Raw genomic sequence first — 18,718 nt, forward strand, 5'->3', positions numbered from 1 at the left:
ATAGCTTTTTCTAGTTTATAACAAGTAGGTAAAACATGTGAAGGTAAAAATATATATCACATTCTTTAAACTAAAGAAAATTCAAACTTCTTTTTAGCAAGATGTGACCTAAAAGTGGCATCTAAACATCTTTTTTAAAAAACAGCATACCAGATTTGGTCATTCCCAGCAAATCAAACTAGTCATAATGTTGCCCATTTTTTGGACCATTTCTGTGAGCATCCTGATTACCAGTGTTTTGAACTCTGCATCTGATAGGTTGGCTATCTCTTCGTCACTTAGTTGTATTTTTTCTGGAGCTTTGATCTATTCTTTCTTTTGTGCTTTTTTTTTTGGTCTTACCACACCTGTTACATAGTAAGGGGTGGAGACTTAGGTATTTGCCAGGGTGGGGCAACCCACGTAGCTGTGTTGTGTGACACTGTATGTGGGGAAGTGGTCCAAGAGGGAACAATGATGCTTGCTACGCTCTCTGACGGATTTCAGTCACTTCTCCCACTACCCACAAGCAAACTGGGCCCTTTTGGTGCTGATTCCCAGGTGGGTGGTTTGGTGTATGTTCTAGGACCCTGTGTGTCTCTCCAACTAACTTTGCTGTGAAGCTAGGAGTTTCTCCCGCTGCTGCAGCCCCCACAGGTGTTTTCAGTCAGAGGTTTGAGGCTTTATTTCCCCAGACTGGGGCCGTAGGTTTTGCAGTCTGTCTCCCTTCCCAATTGTTCCTCCTGGTTTATCTGTGCATGAATGTGGGACTGCCCACTCCACCAGCCGCTGCCTTGCTGGGTCCGCCAGCTGCTGCCTTGCCGCTAGTCCTCTCCATCCCGCTGCCCAACTCCACGCCTCCTACCAGTCTGGATGAGTGTGTCCTCTTTAACTTCTTGGTCATCAGACTTGCACACAGTTCGATTTTCTGTCAGTTCTGGTTGTTTTCTATTTTTAAATTATTGTCCTTTTTTTTTTTTTTGGTTGTGTGAGGAGGTACAGTGTGTATGCCTATGCCTCCATCTTGGCCGGAAACCCTTGTTTTGTTTTGTTATTCTCTCAAAAAGCTTCTCCCTGTCAACTAATTTTAATGCACAACAAGCCACACTTGGAAGCTCATTCTTTTAACTAAGGAAAATTTTATTTAAAATGGATTAACACCTTAGTCTAGATACATTTACATAGGTCTTATTCTGACTAGTAACTAGTTGGAAGGAAAGGTACAGAACAAAAATATTTGATGAGGAAGTAGACTCAATTTTTAACAGGGGGGATCTGGCCAGACCACTGGGTAGAGGGGGGGTATCCCCAAGAGGCGAGAAAGAGACTGCCTTCCTCAGGAGAATAAGAGAGGGGCTGTAGGAGGAGGCTGCCCAAGGCAACAGTAAACAAGCTAGCCCAGGGTCCCAGTGTGTGTGGTCCTGGCAATCAAGCAGCATGGCACGACACAACAGGAGAAAGTCTGCATGCCCCGAAGTGAGGGAGGGGTTACAGGAAACTCTAAGGTGGTGGATGAAAACCACAGTGGGCATGTGATTCCATGCGGGTAAACAAGCCAATGTGTGCCACCCCACCCCCCAAAACCTGAGTGAGATGCTGTGCTCCTGCATGCAGGTAAAAAATCCCTCCTACCCACTTCTGGATTATGGCAGCAGGAGGAGAAGTTGTTGGGGTGGATGAAAATGAACCTTAGCCTGAATTGGCTTATAAGGTGGACACTCCCACAGTGTGTAGGATTTGGGGGCAGAAGATTTTAAATGGAGGTTACAGACAAACATCCCGTTTATGCCTTCCCCTCACTTGCACATTCGGGAGCCAGCTCTCAGAGTTTGATTCCTGTGTACAAGATGCAGGCCTTGCCAGGGTGGGCCCACAGGATGCTGAGGCCCCATGCCACATGGCACAGGTCCTGGACCTCTCCCATTCTCTGTCTCTGAGAGCAGCAAAGAGATGCATGGGCCAGGGATATTTCTGGCCCCAGGGACGTGAACAGCTACAGTGCTCTGGTAGTACACCTTGGCCCTGGGAGAGGGAGGAAGCTGCAGTGATACAATGGGGACACTGACCCCACAAGTGCATACTCCAGAGAGAGAGAGAGCTGGACCTCGAGACACAGAGACCCATTCTCATAACAGCCTTGGGCCCCAGGAGGACTGATAAGAATAGAACAGGGTGTCTGGATACTGATTCTAGTCCTGGGGGTGGCTGGCTTCTTTCTGCATTTTGCAGAAGAGATGGTTTGGAGCTGGGGAGCCCCCACTCCACCAGTTGGGCAATCTTTTAATAAAGGTCTTTTCCTTCCCCACAATTATTGTGTTATGCTTGCATATGGAGGGAGGTGGATGTGTACAGACACAGGCTTGTGTATCACTTTGTTTGGTAACAAATTGAGAAGATAATGTGGGTCACTGGGGCCATTTAGGAAGAGCATTAGAGCCCTTTGGCCTCCGAGGATGGAAGGGTATAAAAAGGAAAGTGGAACAGAGTGCTGCAGTGATTTCCCACCTTTGAAGCTGCTTTGATCCTGAAGAAGAGGTGAGAGGGAACTCTCTGTGAAGAAGGGGTGTGAGGGGACTCAGGGGACCATTGAAACACTAGACTGCCACCATGATCCAGAGTCAGCTGGGTCACCACCTTACCCTTTTATATCCACCATACTAAAAGAGTTATCAAGGCTGTAATGCAGATTCCTGACTATAATGCTGACAGACTATACCTTCAAAGGCTGCATTTTCTATTCAGTTGAAACCACTCAGTAACTTGTACTACTGAACTATTATTGATAGCATTTTCCACCAACTCTCCCTTTTGCATGTTTTTTCTCACCTCTGGCCCCTGTAATTTCCACTTTAAGATTATATTTCCTCTAGACTGTGGCAGTCAGAGCTATGCCTTTTCAATGATTCAGCAATGTTTAATTGTGTTTGTTCCAGTGATTATAGGAGAAAAAGATGAGGAAAAAGATGGATGGCAAAGAGATACAAAAGTTATCTAGAGAAGAACCTTTGTAGCCTTGTTTGGTGTGGCTCAGTGGATTGAGTGCTGGCCTGTGAACCAAAGGTTGCTGGTTCAATTCCAAGTCAGGGTACATGCCTGGGTTGCAGGCCACATCCCCAGTGGGGGACACTCAAGAGGCAACTGCACATCGATGGTTCTCTCCCTCCTTTCCCATCTCTCTAAAAATAAATTTTGAAAAAAGAACCAAAGAAGAACCTTTCTATATGTTACATATATCACCCAAATCAATGCCCTTTTAAATAACCTTTTTTTTTGAGAAATAGATTCAAACCCTCACCTTCCCACCTCTGCCCAAATATTTGGTCACAGGATCTGATGGGGCCAGTGCCTGCAACATGGTGGCAGGCTAAGGAAAGGAAAAGCCAGCAGAGATGCTGGTGGAGGGGGGGTACAGTAGCCGGACTCTAGGATGCGTAGCACCAAGTTTGTTTTCTTATTAATGTGCTATTACCAAGTCTTCAGTAAAACTGTATTCAATGGTAAAAGAACTGAAAGGACAGGGCTCATTCCTATGCTTAGAATGAGCAAGAAAGGGGTGGAGGTCTTTCTGGCACTGTCTTCTTCTGAGGTCAGCGTTGCCATACCGGCATTTTCACAGGAGCATGGTGGTCTCAGGGGCACAGGCCGACATGACAATAGTGATAGGATAACTCTTCTGCCTGCTTTCTCCCAATGTTAAGAGAAAGGAAATCTTGCCCTGGCTGGTGTGGCTCAGCAGAGTGAGCACCGGCCTGTAAACCAAAAGGTCACCTGTTCGGTTCCTGGTCAGGGCACATGCCTGGGCTGTAGGCTAGGTCCCCATTTGGAGGCATGTGAGAGACAGTCAGTTGATATATCTCTCACACACTGATTTCTCTCTCTCTCTCTCTCGCTCTCTCTCTCTCTCTTTCTCCCTCCCCTCCCATCTCTCTAAAAATATATAAATAAAATCATTTTTAAAAAAAGAGTAAGGAACTCTTGAAAGGAGAAAGCTAGATATGTTGCTGGGGAAAGCTACGCCACTAGCATCTATTATTTGGGCTGTATACACACCCTTTGGGTCACTGTCCAAAAACGCTCTTGTGATGTAAACTTCCAAAAAGTCTGCATGGCCTAGAAATGGTGTCTTAAAAATCAAGACTAATCCATGACCAAACAGTGAGAGGAAGGAATTGTGGCTGACACACATAAATCTAAACAGTTGTCAGGAAAATCACAATCAGTTTTTAAGCCTGGAGGTTGCATCTTCTCTGCTGGTTAAAAAGTTAATTCATACGTGCCCCTCTCATTTCATTATTCATGCAACACAAATTAAATGGCTTAGCTGTTTCAATAGAGATTAATTACATTAGGCACGAAGCACATTTCCAGTTCAGGCCATGGTTTCTACTTCATTTAATTCATTATCCCATGTGCAATCCAGTGGCATCCTGAAGATAACAGCTAATTTCCGTCACATATGTCTCTTTCAGCGTTCTCTTCTCTTACTTTCAGATACCTCCAAGAAAACTGCTAGCTAGAAGAAAAGGAAAAAAAATATATACACTTGGACCAAAGATATTTTATTGTAAAGGGCTTTGTCCTCTCTTCTCTTATTGTTTGTGTTTGCTTTTTGTTTTGCTGCCCTCTGATTGCAGTGACTTAGAAAGTCTCACCTGACCTGCTGGGGAAAGATGCTCTTCTGCTCCCGTGCTGAGCGACACGTCTCAGGGAGAAACTGGAGGTCTGCTTAGGGCTGCCAAGAGCGTGGGCGGAGGCCACTGCCTGTGACTCTGGGCGGGAGGAGGAAGTTTAGGCCCTGTGCAGGTTTGTGTACCATGGCCTACTCCTTGCCGGGTATTGTTCACCCAACAAAAGAGAGGCAGATGCATGCATCTGTCTGCATGTTTTCCACCAAGTTCTTTCGAGAGATAGCTCTTTAAAGATTAACTACCAAACAAGAAAAATGCTGAAGTTTCTTTCTTGACAGCTGTGAGCACAGGTTTATAGCATGAAGAAGAGATTAAATCTAGAATTGGAATATTTACATATACCCCAATTTCTTACGAAAATGGAGTTAAGATGCTCGACACGTGGAATACTCTTACCAAAAGCAACTTGAAAATTATTATCCAGATTTAAGTCCCACTGTGGGGACAAAAGAAAAGGCTGTTCTGTGACTTTTGCCTTGAGAGATGTGTCAAGGGCAGAGGGATACAGCATTCTGTTCCTTCAAGGTGGTCTTGTAACAGGGTGCAGCCAAGAGGGGAGCCTCAAATAGGGATCTGTAATAAGATTCAGAAGAGCCTGGAGATAATTGGCTCCACACCACAGGGCCACACCTGCCCAGAATCTGGCAACTGTAGCCAATTGTGAGAGGAGCCAGAAACGGGGCTTCAGAGGAAGATTGGTGCTGGGATTTAAGAGACGCGGCAGCCATTGGAGGGGGGAGGGTCATGCGCAGCCCTGCAAGAGAGAACCACTCAGCTTTAGCAGAGTGAAGACTCTCTCGGCCCTGAGGGAGAGAACCACGCGGCCTTGATGGAGTGGAGACTCCCGCAGCCCTGAGAGGGAGAACCACACGGCTCTGGCAGAGTGGGGACTCCCGTGATCCGGGGAGAGAGGACCACGTGCCTTTGCCAGAGTGGGGACCCCTACAGCTTTAGGAGATACAGTACTCTGGACTGGTCAAAGGGGGAAGGAAGGAAGGACTGTGTCTGTTTGTGGGTGCTTTAAGGGACTTCAGGATTTTTGGTGAAGACATTAGGTCCCTACTTTAAGTTTGTATAGCATTAAATAAACATTTCCTTTCCTTTTCACAAATCTCTGGCATTGAGAGATGTCTTTCCTCTGGCGGCGGACATAACGGACCTGGGGGCTTCTTTCAGTAATAGTATATCGTCCCAGGCCCCCCTTGTCTGTTCTGTAACAGTCTGTATAGTGAAGCCAAGATAATGGGAGAATTATTTGTACTCAGCTGTGTTAAGGAAAAAACATTAAGGATTATCTACCTTTTTGTCTCAAACAAATTCTGAGCCTTGTGTTTTCATCTCTTTATGAACTTTTATTTCCTTGGCTAAATTTCAGTTGAAGGTATTTGAATATGACAGTGCAAAGTTGATACCACTCAGGAAATATAATAAATTCTTGGAAAATGGGTGGTGGCTAATGTCTCCTCACAGGTTAACTGTGCTCCACCTGCTTCCACCTTTTATGTTATATATTCCAAGGACGGGTGTGAGAACAACGCCCAGTCTGCTCTGTTTGCAAATCCAAAGACTCCTGACTGATTTAGGTGTCTGATCTTGGGACTTGGATTGCTTTCTGTAACTTCTGACAAAACATCACAAGAAAAAAGGAAAAGATAATAAGAAACCATCTAAAGACAATCAAACAACCATTAATCCCCTCCTCTTCCACACATAATAAACATTAGCTGTAGCTCAATTAAACTCTACAATTCACAGATGTTCACCATAATGATTGCCCCGCAATAGCAGTCTTCTCATTAAGGTGTTCGGAACTGCACATGCGCCAGCTCCTCCCCTCCAGGGAACGCGAGTGGAGAAAAGCACAGGTAACCAGACATGCCTGGCATAACAAGCAGAAGACAGCTGCCTGCTCTTGCTGGAAAAGGTGCATCAGCAGGATTTATCATCATGTTTTTTTGCCAACACATCACCCCTTGGCCCCCTTTGAGCCATTAACAGTGAAAATACAGGAGAACTTGACAGAGGCAGACACCAAAAATGGGTCCCTGGAGTCTGGAGCCATCTGGAATAAACACAAGTTTCCCCTGCGCCTGGGTGCTGCCTGAACAGAAGCCAGCTTGGCTTTCACATAGAATGTGCTTTTTTGCCTTGTTTCTTTGGATGCCCCAGACACTTCAAACTATGCTTCCTTTGGGGAAATTAGTTGCATAACAAAGCTATGGAAGCTGCTGGAGATGAATTTTAAATAGTTCATTAGCTATAAAGTGTCAGTAGTAAGTGGTATCCCTTTCCTTGAAAAGCAAAGGAACAATAAACTCAGTGAGTAGGATGCTTGAATCTCAGAGATGGGTGTTCCACTTTCCCACCAGTCAGTCCGGAGCCTGTGGACACCCACCCGCAGTGTCCTGTACCCAGCTACTGGGGTGCGGTGCCTACGTGGGCAGCCACAGCGCCACCTATGCAACGCATACTAACACCCTCCGCTCTCTGGATGTGACTGTAGTTGCAACCTCAGAATAGGTTTTTCATTTGTCTGACTTTCATGCTAATAAATGTCTCTCTCTGAAGCTTTGGCAAAGATTACAATGGCAATCTTCACTCTTAAAGAAGTAGCAAAGTCATTGCAAATCCAGGAGCCTCAGCTCTAAAAATCACAGGATTTCCTGGCTGGATCAGATCCTTGTACAGAACATATTTCTTGGAAAATAAGTCTGTGGCTGCAAAGGGACAGGTTTGGAACAGGAACTTTGAGCCAGGTATTCTCGGTCAACCTGAGACCTGGTCTCTGGGAAGGTCAGTCAACAGGGTTTCCGGGCGGAGAGGCAGGACTGTTCTGAAGGACAAGACCCTTCCTGAAAGGACCGGTCTGCCATGAATGGTTCAAGCTCCCTGACCTTTTACCAGAGACCGTTAATCAGCACCGCGCAGTGGAAACTTCCCAGATTCTGTAAGGCCAGATTTGAAACCCCAGGTCTGGAACTACATCCAGGGGAGAGAAAATACTAGTGCTGAAGCAGTTTCTTTAAATTTGGGCTTACCCTTGTCTTCAGTAGAGAAAATCAACCCCATTGTTTATAAAAAGGCAATGTTTTAGAACATACAACATTTTAATGGCAGAAAAAAATCTAAATGAAGTTCTTGGAGCTGTTTCGTTAAATGCTTATCTAGGTAGGGTTATTGTTTTAACAATTACCCCGATTGTCTGGCAAACAATTGGGGCTTGGAAAAGTTATAAACATTGCATTAACTCTATGTGTAGCATTTCCCACGAAGATCAGCATTAGGCAGAGCTTGGCTTTTAGCACCTCTCTCTCTGAGCTCTGTGCTCCAGGAATCTGCACCCCACCCGCAGAACACATGCACTGATACACACATTTAAAGTAGATTCTTTTCCGAAAGGGTTGCTTCTTGGATCTGCCTTCCTTTGCCTTCTAGTTTTTTCTCCCTTTCCCTTCCTTACGCCAAAACATGTCTTTCCTTTGAGGCTTGCACTGGAATTCCTGTGGACACCAAGATCTGGATGACAATCATGTTCTGCATACTCTAGACTGTATTTCTTTGTTAGCTAATGGTGGTGAAAAGGAACCACACACAGCCTAGGATGGAAGAAAACCACTCAAAGGGGGCTTGCAGGCCCAGCGGTGTGTGTGGACTGAGGACTGACTAGAATGCTTCACAACCTTATCTAGGGGCTCTTGTGTGGGTCTGGAGAGGCTCCAAATACTCATGGGTAAAGGAAACATTTTAGCACCAAAATCAATCACCAGATTTTAATGTAACAGAGAGAAAAAAAAAGTGCATTGTAGTTATTTCATGTTGCACATCCAGTGACAACTTACCTTCTTAAATTTATTGGGGTAACATCAGTCAATAACATTATACAGGGGTTGACAAAAGGAGGTATAAATAATAACACACAAATAAACTGTTTTGTATACTTACAACTGTAAGCCTACTTTTGCCCTTCTTGTATACGTTTCAAGTATATAATTCTAGAATGCATCTTTTGTGTATTGCATTGTGTGCTCACCACCCAGAATTTAGTTCCCCTTCCTGACCATGCATTTGGTCAGTTAAACAACTTTTAAACAACTTTTAAACCACTGCTTGTCAAGTTGTGGGTGTAGTATGAGAGAAGAGTCACAATTATTAGAAAATATTGCTAATACACTGCCCCCTTTTTTAGCTATATGTATGTCATTGTGAGATTGGATTTTCTTGATAATCTTCAACCAAAACAACATAACACAACAGATTGTATGCAGAAGCAGATATGAGCATCCAGCTGTCTTCTGTTAACACAACATTCAAGAGATCGGCAAAATAGAAAACAATGCCATTATTCCACTATTTAAAAAAAATTTAGTGACTTTTTAATCAGATATGTTATTTATGTTCACATGTAACAAATTTAATATTGTAACATTAAATAAATTAGTAAAATATATTTTTAATTTCTCATTTTTAATTTCTAATATGATAGATACTGATAGATATAGCTCATATTTAAAAAAAACCTTTTCAAGGTTCTCAGCAATTTCAAACAGCATAAAGGTATCCTAAAACAAAACCATTTAAAACAGACCCGCAGTTCAAGATGGTCTCCAGCCATTCCGTCTCAGCACCCCAAGCATTAGGCCTAAAAGACAAACTAGTTTGTTATTCCAAGGGTTATCTCTCATCTCACTTATTATTACTTTTGAGCTGAACCTGGAGAAGAACTCATTTCTATTCACAGGCTCTGTAGCAGTTAACGCTGTATGACATCTTCAATCTGGGCTCTGCAACTTCCTAAAACTGCATGAAAACATATCTGTATGATTGCATACTTTCTAAGGAGAGTTCTCCTAGCTTTCCTAAGCTTCAAAGGGCTTAGTGACGTACCGAAGACAGCAACCACAGCTCTGAGAAGGGAATCAGCCATGCCCTACCTCTGCCTCTGCCTCCAGCAGCGCCTTGAGCATACACTCGCAGTGCTTCTCAGGGGCTTGGCTGTGAACTGTTGGTCATCCAGCTTCCATCAAAATCCATGTGACACGTGGTCATGTGTGTGTTGAGACGGGGAGAAGAAGAGCATGAAATTTTACAAATATTATGAATGGAACAATATAAGGCTATTTGTGCAAGAATAAAGATTGACCTGGCTGGCGTAGCTCAGTGGATTGAGCGCGGGCTGCAAACCAGGGTTGCAGGATCGATTCCCAGTCAGGGCACATGCCTGGGTTGCAGGCCATGACCTCCAGCAACCACACATTGATGTTTCTCTCTCTCTTTCTTTCTCCCTCCCTTCCCTCTCTAAAAAAAAATAAATAAATAAAATAAAATCTTAAAAAAAAGAATAAAGATTGAAATGGAATATGCAAAAAAAGAAAACTAGCTTTGACAAGTCTGGAAAATTACACTTTCCTCATCCTCAAAATTCATATTCAAAAACTTTATATGTTGCTTCTACGATTAAAAAGTGCTGATATAAATGCTTGGCAAGAGGTTATTTTCCTTCTGAGCCTTCTGGAAATTTAGAACAATATTTAATGTTCAACATTTAATGCAGTAACTCTATTAGCCTTCATGTATCTATTTTTCTACTCATTTATGGTTTTTATTATTTTATGATCATTGCAGTTTCTATACTTTCATTGTAAGTCATGTTGGATTCTTTTCGAAAACAAACTATCCAGACAAATCTGATTAATTATTCCTTCTTAATGTATTGATTCTTATGAAAATGGCAAGAGTGTCTATACCTCCGAGAGCCCATGAGTGATTGGCATGGTATCCCAGCTGGAAGAGGGAGAAGGGGAGGATACGGGAAAGGAGGGCCTGTGAACCTGTTTGCTTTAACTCTTTTCCCACGTGAACTATGTTTCCTTATAATGACACTAGTTTTCAAGGTCTTTAAAGATCCTTGGGAATGCCTTGAAAAAATGTACTTGTTCCTCTCATCTGGCATGAGGACCACTTATCCTGGCCAGAGCCAGTCTGGACCGAGTCCACCCGATTCAGTCAGGCTGAGGAATCCTTGAACTGCATTTGGCTCTCCAGCTTTTGACCTGGCCTGTGCCCACTGGTGAGAACCATATATTCTCAAGCAAGAGCTTGGAAAAGGGCCTCAGGATGGATCCCAGGCCCCCATGGTGGCTCATCTCAGGCTAAGCTAAAATGTATTGGCAGTTCTAGTTGCTGTTTTCAACACAGTTCTTCCTCTTTGTTTTGGAAAATAAAACAATAGTTATAAATATTTGTACTTGAAACCAAAACATTTTGACAACAATTGCAGCTGCTAAATGATTTATGAGACTTGTGAAATCAAATAGAGACAGATAGAAGGCAAACAAGTCGCTGCTAAGAAGGAAGGCCTCCCTGACTTGGATTTAAATGATGCAGGTTTCCTAGACTGTAATTATATAGTAATACTTCTTCAGAGGTTTTGGTTTAAAAACATGAAACACTTAATTACCATTTGATCATTAGCATTTTGCTGTCATTAACCTTGAGCTGACAAATCACCTACTTAGGAGAGAGATGTCGATTTAAACTGTTAGAGGGCTCCGGTAGTCTGTGTATTTGGGTCAAAAGCCAGACCCGAGGATAAAAACACAACTCTGGGACTCAGGAGGAAATATCTCAGTATGACTTACATTTCCTAAAATACATCATTAATTCTCAAATAATTAAATGTGCTAATCAACAATAAAGCACCTCTTTTTGTAAAGTTTAATGTTATAATCAAAGTATATAGATGACTGGGTAACCTCAGTTCAACATGGAGTCTCCATCCGGTGGCGTTAAACCACTGACCTTGTCCACTGGGAATTATAAATTGGTATCTTCCTGAGGATTTTCTTCCTCACTGGGGGACGAGCCCGTCAGACAGAAATGGCAAGCATACTCGAGTCAAAAGACTTGAGTTTGAATCGCTTCTCTGATTCTTATTAAATGAGTGGCCTTGGGTAAGTTAATTTATTTCTCCGAGTCTGTTTTCTCACATATTGCATACAAAAAACTATCTGCCCATGGTAATGCTATACACATTTAATAAGATAATTTAAGTAAAGAAATTGGGAGTCTAATAGAAGCTGGGTCAATAGTAACTAATTGATGTAAGGATTTTGAAATGATTCACCTCAACTTATATTAGCTGAGTCGGCCACACTCGAGGACTCACATGGAGCCGAGTGAGGACTCTGATTGGTGAGATAAATGTTTGTCCACACATCCCTCCCTGCTAAAGGGTGAGTATGCACCTCTGGGGCCACAGAAATATGCATGGATCTACAAATCCAGGAGGTATGACATCTAACAGTTCAGTAGGGATAGGTTAGAAAATAAACTGCCCCAAAGGAGAAGGAAAGATGGTAGTGAAAGAAACGGACACCGCTCGGTCTAGCACGGCAGGCACCAGGGCATTCGAGGAGACAAGTAGGACCTGACGCCAGCTGTGACTCAGTTTCTGGGGCAAGGAGGGGCAGTGATGCTCAGAGGAGATTCAGAGTTGCAAACAAACCTGGCAGAGGCCCCAGGTGAGCCATGGACCTGGTGTGCCCTGCCTCCCCAGAGGCATGGAACTACCAGCATGGCCAGGGGCTGTGACAGAGCAGGAAATGTAAGGAGGGCCTGCTACACAGTGTGTATGTGGGTATAGGGTGGAGTATGGTGTGGAGTAAGAAGACAGAAGGAAAGAGAGCCTACTTACCCAGAGCAACAAGTGTTAGTAGGGCTTCAATATGACAGCAATAGAGAGGTAACAGAGAACGTTAAACAATAACCATGAAATAGACTGAATGAAGGGGCCCTACTGATGAACTCCCCAGCCCAGCCTGTCTGGCTTCTGTGAGAGTTGAAAGCATCCTGTCTCTACCCCGATAATAGGCTGGGAGTTGAGGAGCAGAGAATAACCTGGGCCATGGAGAAAGTAGCTCCCCAGAGTTATGCTGAATTTGGTCCTTGCTTTTCAGGCTGGTGGGCCATAAAATGCTACTGATAAACAGATGATGAATAAAAGCGCAGGGTGATCTGTCATAAGGGTCACTTGGACTATGAATCAAATCACGGTGAAGGAGAAATCACGTTGGGTTGCTGAAGTCCAAGATAAGCTTCATTTCAAACTAAGTCCTGAAGATGGGTAGAATTAAGATTTCTTTAAAGTTAAAAATGAAAATTAGCATGAGCAAAGAGGTAAGGGCTAATACATACTTACCATGTTGAGAAGTTAGCAATAGAGCTTACCATTAGGCCATTCGATTCAGGCATATCTGCTGGTGAGGGAGGGGTCCAGGCATGGATAGCTTTAAATGCAGTCTGGAGCAGTTCATCCAATGCCAGAGAAGCATGCAAATGTTGATTTTAACCACCCAACAAATGCTATTACATACAAGAAAATTTCCTGAATATACTATTTTTTCCAAGTGGTCTTTGCTGACAGTGGTATTTTCAAAATCAGCAAATCCTGGTTTTAAAAAAATAGCTGTTAAAATCTATTGGTATAAAGATTACTTTTGCAGGTTCCTCCCCAAATGCCTGGCAGTGCACAGAGAAAGACACTGTTAACATTTAGTATCTGCTGCAGTCACCTCGGCGTCACAAAGTGAACACAGGCTTTAATGGCAGTTTAATTAGATTTACCACGGGGAAGACACCACATGGGATACTCAGTGCTTCTATATTTAGAAACCTGCATGATGACATGCATAAATAACAAACGCACCAGAAGTCAGACATAGCAAAGACCACAGCAGTTATTTCTCTTCTCTCCCTGCAGTTTAAATATACACAGCATTGTTCTCCTGTAGGGCAAGTGTTTAAATGTCTTCAATGGTTATGGAAGTTGACTGCATATGAAGAGGAGGTTGAGATGTCATGTTTTATATTTTCTGAGCAGGCAACATATTTCCAAGCAACATTTTTAATTGATTTGACTTCCTGCTGAATGAGAAGAGAAGGCAGTTTCACCTTTGCTATGCAAAACATGTAGAGGTCCCACCAGAAACTCAAGACATAGCAGAAGGTCTCAATGACCAAGAGTACCAATGCTATAGAATAGATACTGTTTTCCCGGCTCTACAGAGACTGAAAACTCGAGAGACATAAGGATGTTTTTCTTTTTCTTTACCGGTTGCCATAGAAAGAAATTGAAACCTTCCTTAAAAGAGGCAGGGATGAAGAAAAGCATGCGGAGGGAATATTTTCTGAGTCATTTCTATAGTTCTCACATAAAAATATGGCTACACACTTGGCACCCATGTCTGTACCTGCAGTGGGAGCAAAGCGCCGACGTAGCGCATCCAGGTGGCTTCTACGGGACTGAGCCACGTCAAGTGCCCAAACCCAGCAGGTGGCAAAGATCTGATTGGAAGATCCTGCGAAGTTGTTGAATCCTCCTGAGCACTTTGGAAGAAAGCACATGATTCTGGAGTGGTACCTCAAATATTCCACTAGGAATCTTTTAGAAAAATTAGGCAGAACTCAGAACAACCACCACATAAGGTAGAGATTTTCTGAAAATCTCTTTTCAAAGCTTTAAAAGTACAGAGACTTCTCGACATATCAACATATTGAGAAAATCAAATTTGGTGGCAGTTCAGTAAGCCCATTTAAAGCCATTATTCTCTTAGGGAGCTATGTGACTTCCTTTAAGAGAAGGGGGTTGGGGTAGAGGAGGCTGTTAATAATACAGATTCCTGTGTCCACAAAAGTCTACAAATAAGAATCTCTTGGGATCTGCATTTAACAACCTCACCTTGGTGATTCTTACATGTACAAAGCTAGAGAGATACTCCAGGAGGAATCTGGAGATCTAATTTTAAAAAGAGAGAAAGAAAAGAATAGCAAGGTGTCCTGTTCTCGGGATTTCACAGTGAACTTTTCTTGGAAGAACAAAGAAATGCCTATTTTGATTATTACTTTTTACTCAGATAACTCTCTAAATTGATCAGAAATGGTGTGACAATAAGCAGGGCACGGACTGATGACTCATTGCCAACATTTTAAGAACTTGCCACAAGCTGGGCACTATTCTAAATCCTTTCCATATATTATCTAATTTTCATCCTCATGGCAACCTTACCTGTTAAGTACAGAAGATGCCCCTCTTATCTGCAGTTCTGTTTTCTACCATGGTTTCAGTTATCCGTGGTCAACAGCAGTCCAAAAATATTAAATGAAAAATTCTAGAGATAAACAATCCATATGTTTTAAATCTCATGTTGTTCTGAGTAACATGATAAGATCTCACTTTGTCCTACTTCATCCTGACTGGGACGTGAATCATCCACACTGTACAGACTACCAGCCTTTTCATCACTTAGCCATCTTGATTATCTGTCAACTATCTCTGTATAGCAGTGCTTGTGTTCAAGTAATCCTTATTCTACCTAATCATTTCTCATTCACCTCGCTTTATCTCATCACACAGACATTTTATCACCTCTTATCATCACAAAGGGAAGGGTGAGTATAGTGCAATAACATATTGAGAGAGACTATATTCATATAACTTTAATCACCATATCTTATCACAATTGTTCTATTTTATTATTAGTTGTTGTTAGCCTCTTCCTGTGCCTACTTTATATATCATAGGTATGTATGTATAGGAAACACATAGTATATGTAGGATTCAGTACTGTCCTCAGTTTCATATCCACTGGGGATCTTGAAACATACTCTCACATAGATAAGGAGGAGACTATTGTAGATGCTTTTTAAAAAAAGATTTTATTCATTTATTTTTAGAGGAAGAGGAAGAGAGTGAGAGAGAGAGAAACATCAATGTGTCGTTGCCTCTCATGCCCCCCTACTGGGGACCTGGCCTGCAACCCAGGCATGTGCCCTGACTGGGAATCAAACCAGCAACCCTTTGGTTCACAGACTGGCACTCAATCCACTGAGCCACCTCATCCAGGACTGTAGATGCTTTTATGATATCCAATTAAAGATATAAAATCAGATGAGATTTACAAATGAAATTAGATTAATAGTCAGTCCTTATCGAATGTAAGTAGTAGTCAGGAAGAAGATAAATCAGAGAGGAAGCAAGGGACCATTGGACCTTGTCCAAAGCAACATGTCTAGCTGATTTCACTCCGAGGAGAGAAATTAACAATAGAAACTTGAAAAGGAGTTTAAAAAGAAATAAGAGTGCCCTCTAAGTTCTAGAAACAACAATAATTTCTTCCAAACCTAATAAAGAGCTAACATTCTGTAACTGTTTTTCATGAATTTTTATGTATTTAGGAATGTGAGTTACTGTAAGGTGGTCAAGCTGCCTTTAGTTACTAGTTTCTGTGTATAGAAAAAAAAACACCACAATAGTCCCATAAAATCCATGACACTACCCTCCATGGATTTATTTAAAAGACCTCCAGAGAAGAGAATTATAAAATTTTATCAAGTCAGCAGTTCCAGCTGTGTAATTGATATCCATTATTTCCTATTGACTGCTGTGCAGAACTTCAGTTTCTGTAGCATAAACAGAATCCCCATTCCTTTTGCAAGGAGACTGCCGTGGGGTAGAGCTGAAAATAAGGTTCATCAGTAAAATCATTTCATAAATTCCCAGAGACTTTCAGGAAAGCTCCTCAGAATATGGTTTCCTATAATACTACTACTTCTCTATAAATCACTTTTATATTTTAAAAGTCATCACATTTGTTCTTTTTTATATATAACATATAACATAGACAGAGTACAAACCTTTTGAAAGATCAGGGAACAGCTAAGAAAAAACAGGGATGTTGGACAATACCCAAGGCTCTGTTTTTGCCTTCTTCTGTCCTTTAGATTCATGGAAGTAAGAAGCTAACGTAATCTGCCAAAAAATAATAAAACAAATATCCCATGCTTTATAATTATAATTGCTTCTATGACCCCAAAACGTAGTTTCATATTTTGTCTTGGAGGTGAAGTGGAGCAGAATATGTCACTCCAAAATATACCTCTTTGGTATAAGGATTTATTTTCAGCTGATTAATTTGAGAATCAACAGATGCGAGAGAAGCTTTGAAAACAGCAGTAGAAGTTATTCTTTTGTAAGAGAAATTTACATTTATAAGAGAAATTTCATTTGTAAGGAAGAGAAAGATGACTGAGTCATAAGGGAATCTTATCAATGGAAAAGACACTGACTTAAATCTATGTAACTAAGCTTACCATTGTTTCCAATACTTTTCCTGGCGACCTCCTATAACTGCCCCTCCCCCACCTCCACCCCTGACCCCTACCATACTTTTCTTTCATCTGCCTGTAGCTGAACATAGTATTTAAGGTGGCAGCTTAGGACACCTAAGAGAGTTACTCATTTTCCTTGGTTAACTTTTCACTTATACAAGGGGTATGCATGTTGTTTTGTTCAGGCAGACAAATAATGCTCGGAGACTGAGATCGTCTATGCCAATAATTTATTTAACAGAGTAGGAATGATAACAATTTCACAATCAATAGTGCACAAGATAATGTCTCAAAATAGGCCAATAAAGAAATAACAGACTCTAATCCAATGGTAAATTAATTATACTAATATTCCAGAGAAGGGGGAGATGAAAGAACTAATGTCTAAATTTAGTTTGAGGTGTACCTTTCTGTGAGTTGGTTCTTCAGGATGTCTACTGCGTTAACCAAGAGCTCAGGTCTAGCTGCCAGTACGAAATTCAAGTTTCCTGTTGCTAGAGCACATTGCTAGGGAACAAAGGCCCTGATGCCTGTGGGCAAGATACTCTCCTTCCTGAAGCGGCCAGGTTTTCACCACTGATTGGAGGTAAAGAGTCCCTTTACCTAGCAGGAGTTAATGCCCCAAGGTCTTTGGAGAGCTATTTGCATCAGCGGAGAGTTGCCTTGTCCAGATCCCACCCTCTTGGACATAGTCCTCACAAGCTCTCAGGATTTATAGTCTAACTGATCCCAAACCACACTGCTTCTCCGCAGGGTTTTATCAGTAAACCCCCACGTGCATCCCTCACAGTTGAGCCACTTAGTGCTTATCTCAACCACAGATGTTAGTGACAACGGCATGACACAATGGCGTTCCTCTTAAACCAAAACAACTCGACTGATAAAATCATCTTTTTGTCATACACAAATGGATTTGAGGTCAAATCAAACCAATATATACAACCCATGAGCATAAACTGCTGTTTGTTTTCCTCTTATTAATTTATTATAGAGAGTCTCTAGCCGAGAAGTCAGAAAGGTAGAGGAAAATTATTTTTCCTCTCCTACAGAGGAAACAGGGTTAAATATCTCCTCAAGAAGATTTGCAGTAGTCAAGGAACACATTCTAGTGAGACCTGTCCTTTCCCATGTCACCCCATTGGAAGGGACAGTCACTGTGTCCAAGCAAAAGGCTTCAAGCTCCACAGAGGTAATAATAACTTTTATGAATTCCTCTGACTTGCCAAGATTGGTTAGACCCAGCTGTGACCTATAATCCTTCGAGTCCTTCCATTTGCATTTCTTCTGGTTTTATATTGAGTTTCATTATCAGAATGGACGGTGTCTGAGCCCACCATTCAGATCCTTTGTACTCCTGTTTTCCTTCTGAAGAGATTTGCCTATTGTCATTGTAGTTTCCTTGGAGTGTTGGTGAAATTACTTCTGTAAACATTTTAGGGGGAAAATGTGTGAAGTCAGCACACAGTGGAACTCAAGTAAAGATTTTTCCCAAGCCTTTTGACTGATCCTGCTCGTGATCACTGTTTCTCCTGGAGCAGAAACTGTTACACAGTGATTAGTTTCCCTAGCTGAGTATCTCCAACAGCCGTGCCCTTTGAGACCGGAGATGGGTTAGTTGCTGCCAAGTGGATGGGATGAGCTCCCAGGGATGCTAATGTTTTCTTTGTTCCTCTGAAATGTGTTGGAGGTGTCGGAAGGGACTATTTTGGATTCCAGTCATAGAACCCATAAAGCCTTGACCCTAGGTAAACTATAAAAATAGGAAGTGACAACATTCGTCTATATTTCTGATACTTTCTCACCGTGTACACTTTTTCTCTCTTAAGCTCCTTGATATTCAATCAATGTCTCTTTTCCCAGAGAACCGGGAGCTTGCCTACGCATCC

Source organism: Phyllostomus hastatus, unplaced genomic scaffold, assembly GCF_019186645.2.
Source record: "Phyllostomus hastatus isolate PE091 unplaced genomic scaffold, TTU_PhHast_1.1 phas_scaffold_46, whole genome shotgun sequence".
Lineage (NCBI taxonomy): Eukaryota > Metazoa > Chordata > Mammalia > Chiroptera > Phyllostomidae > Phyllostomus > Phyllostomus hastatus.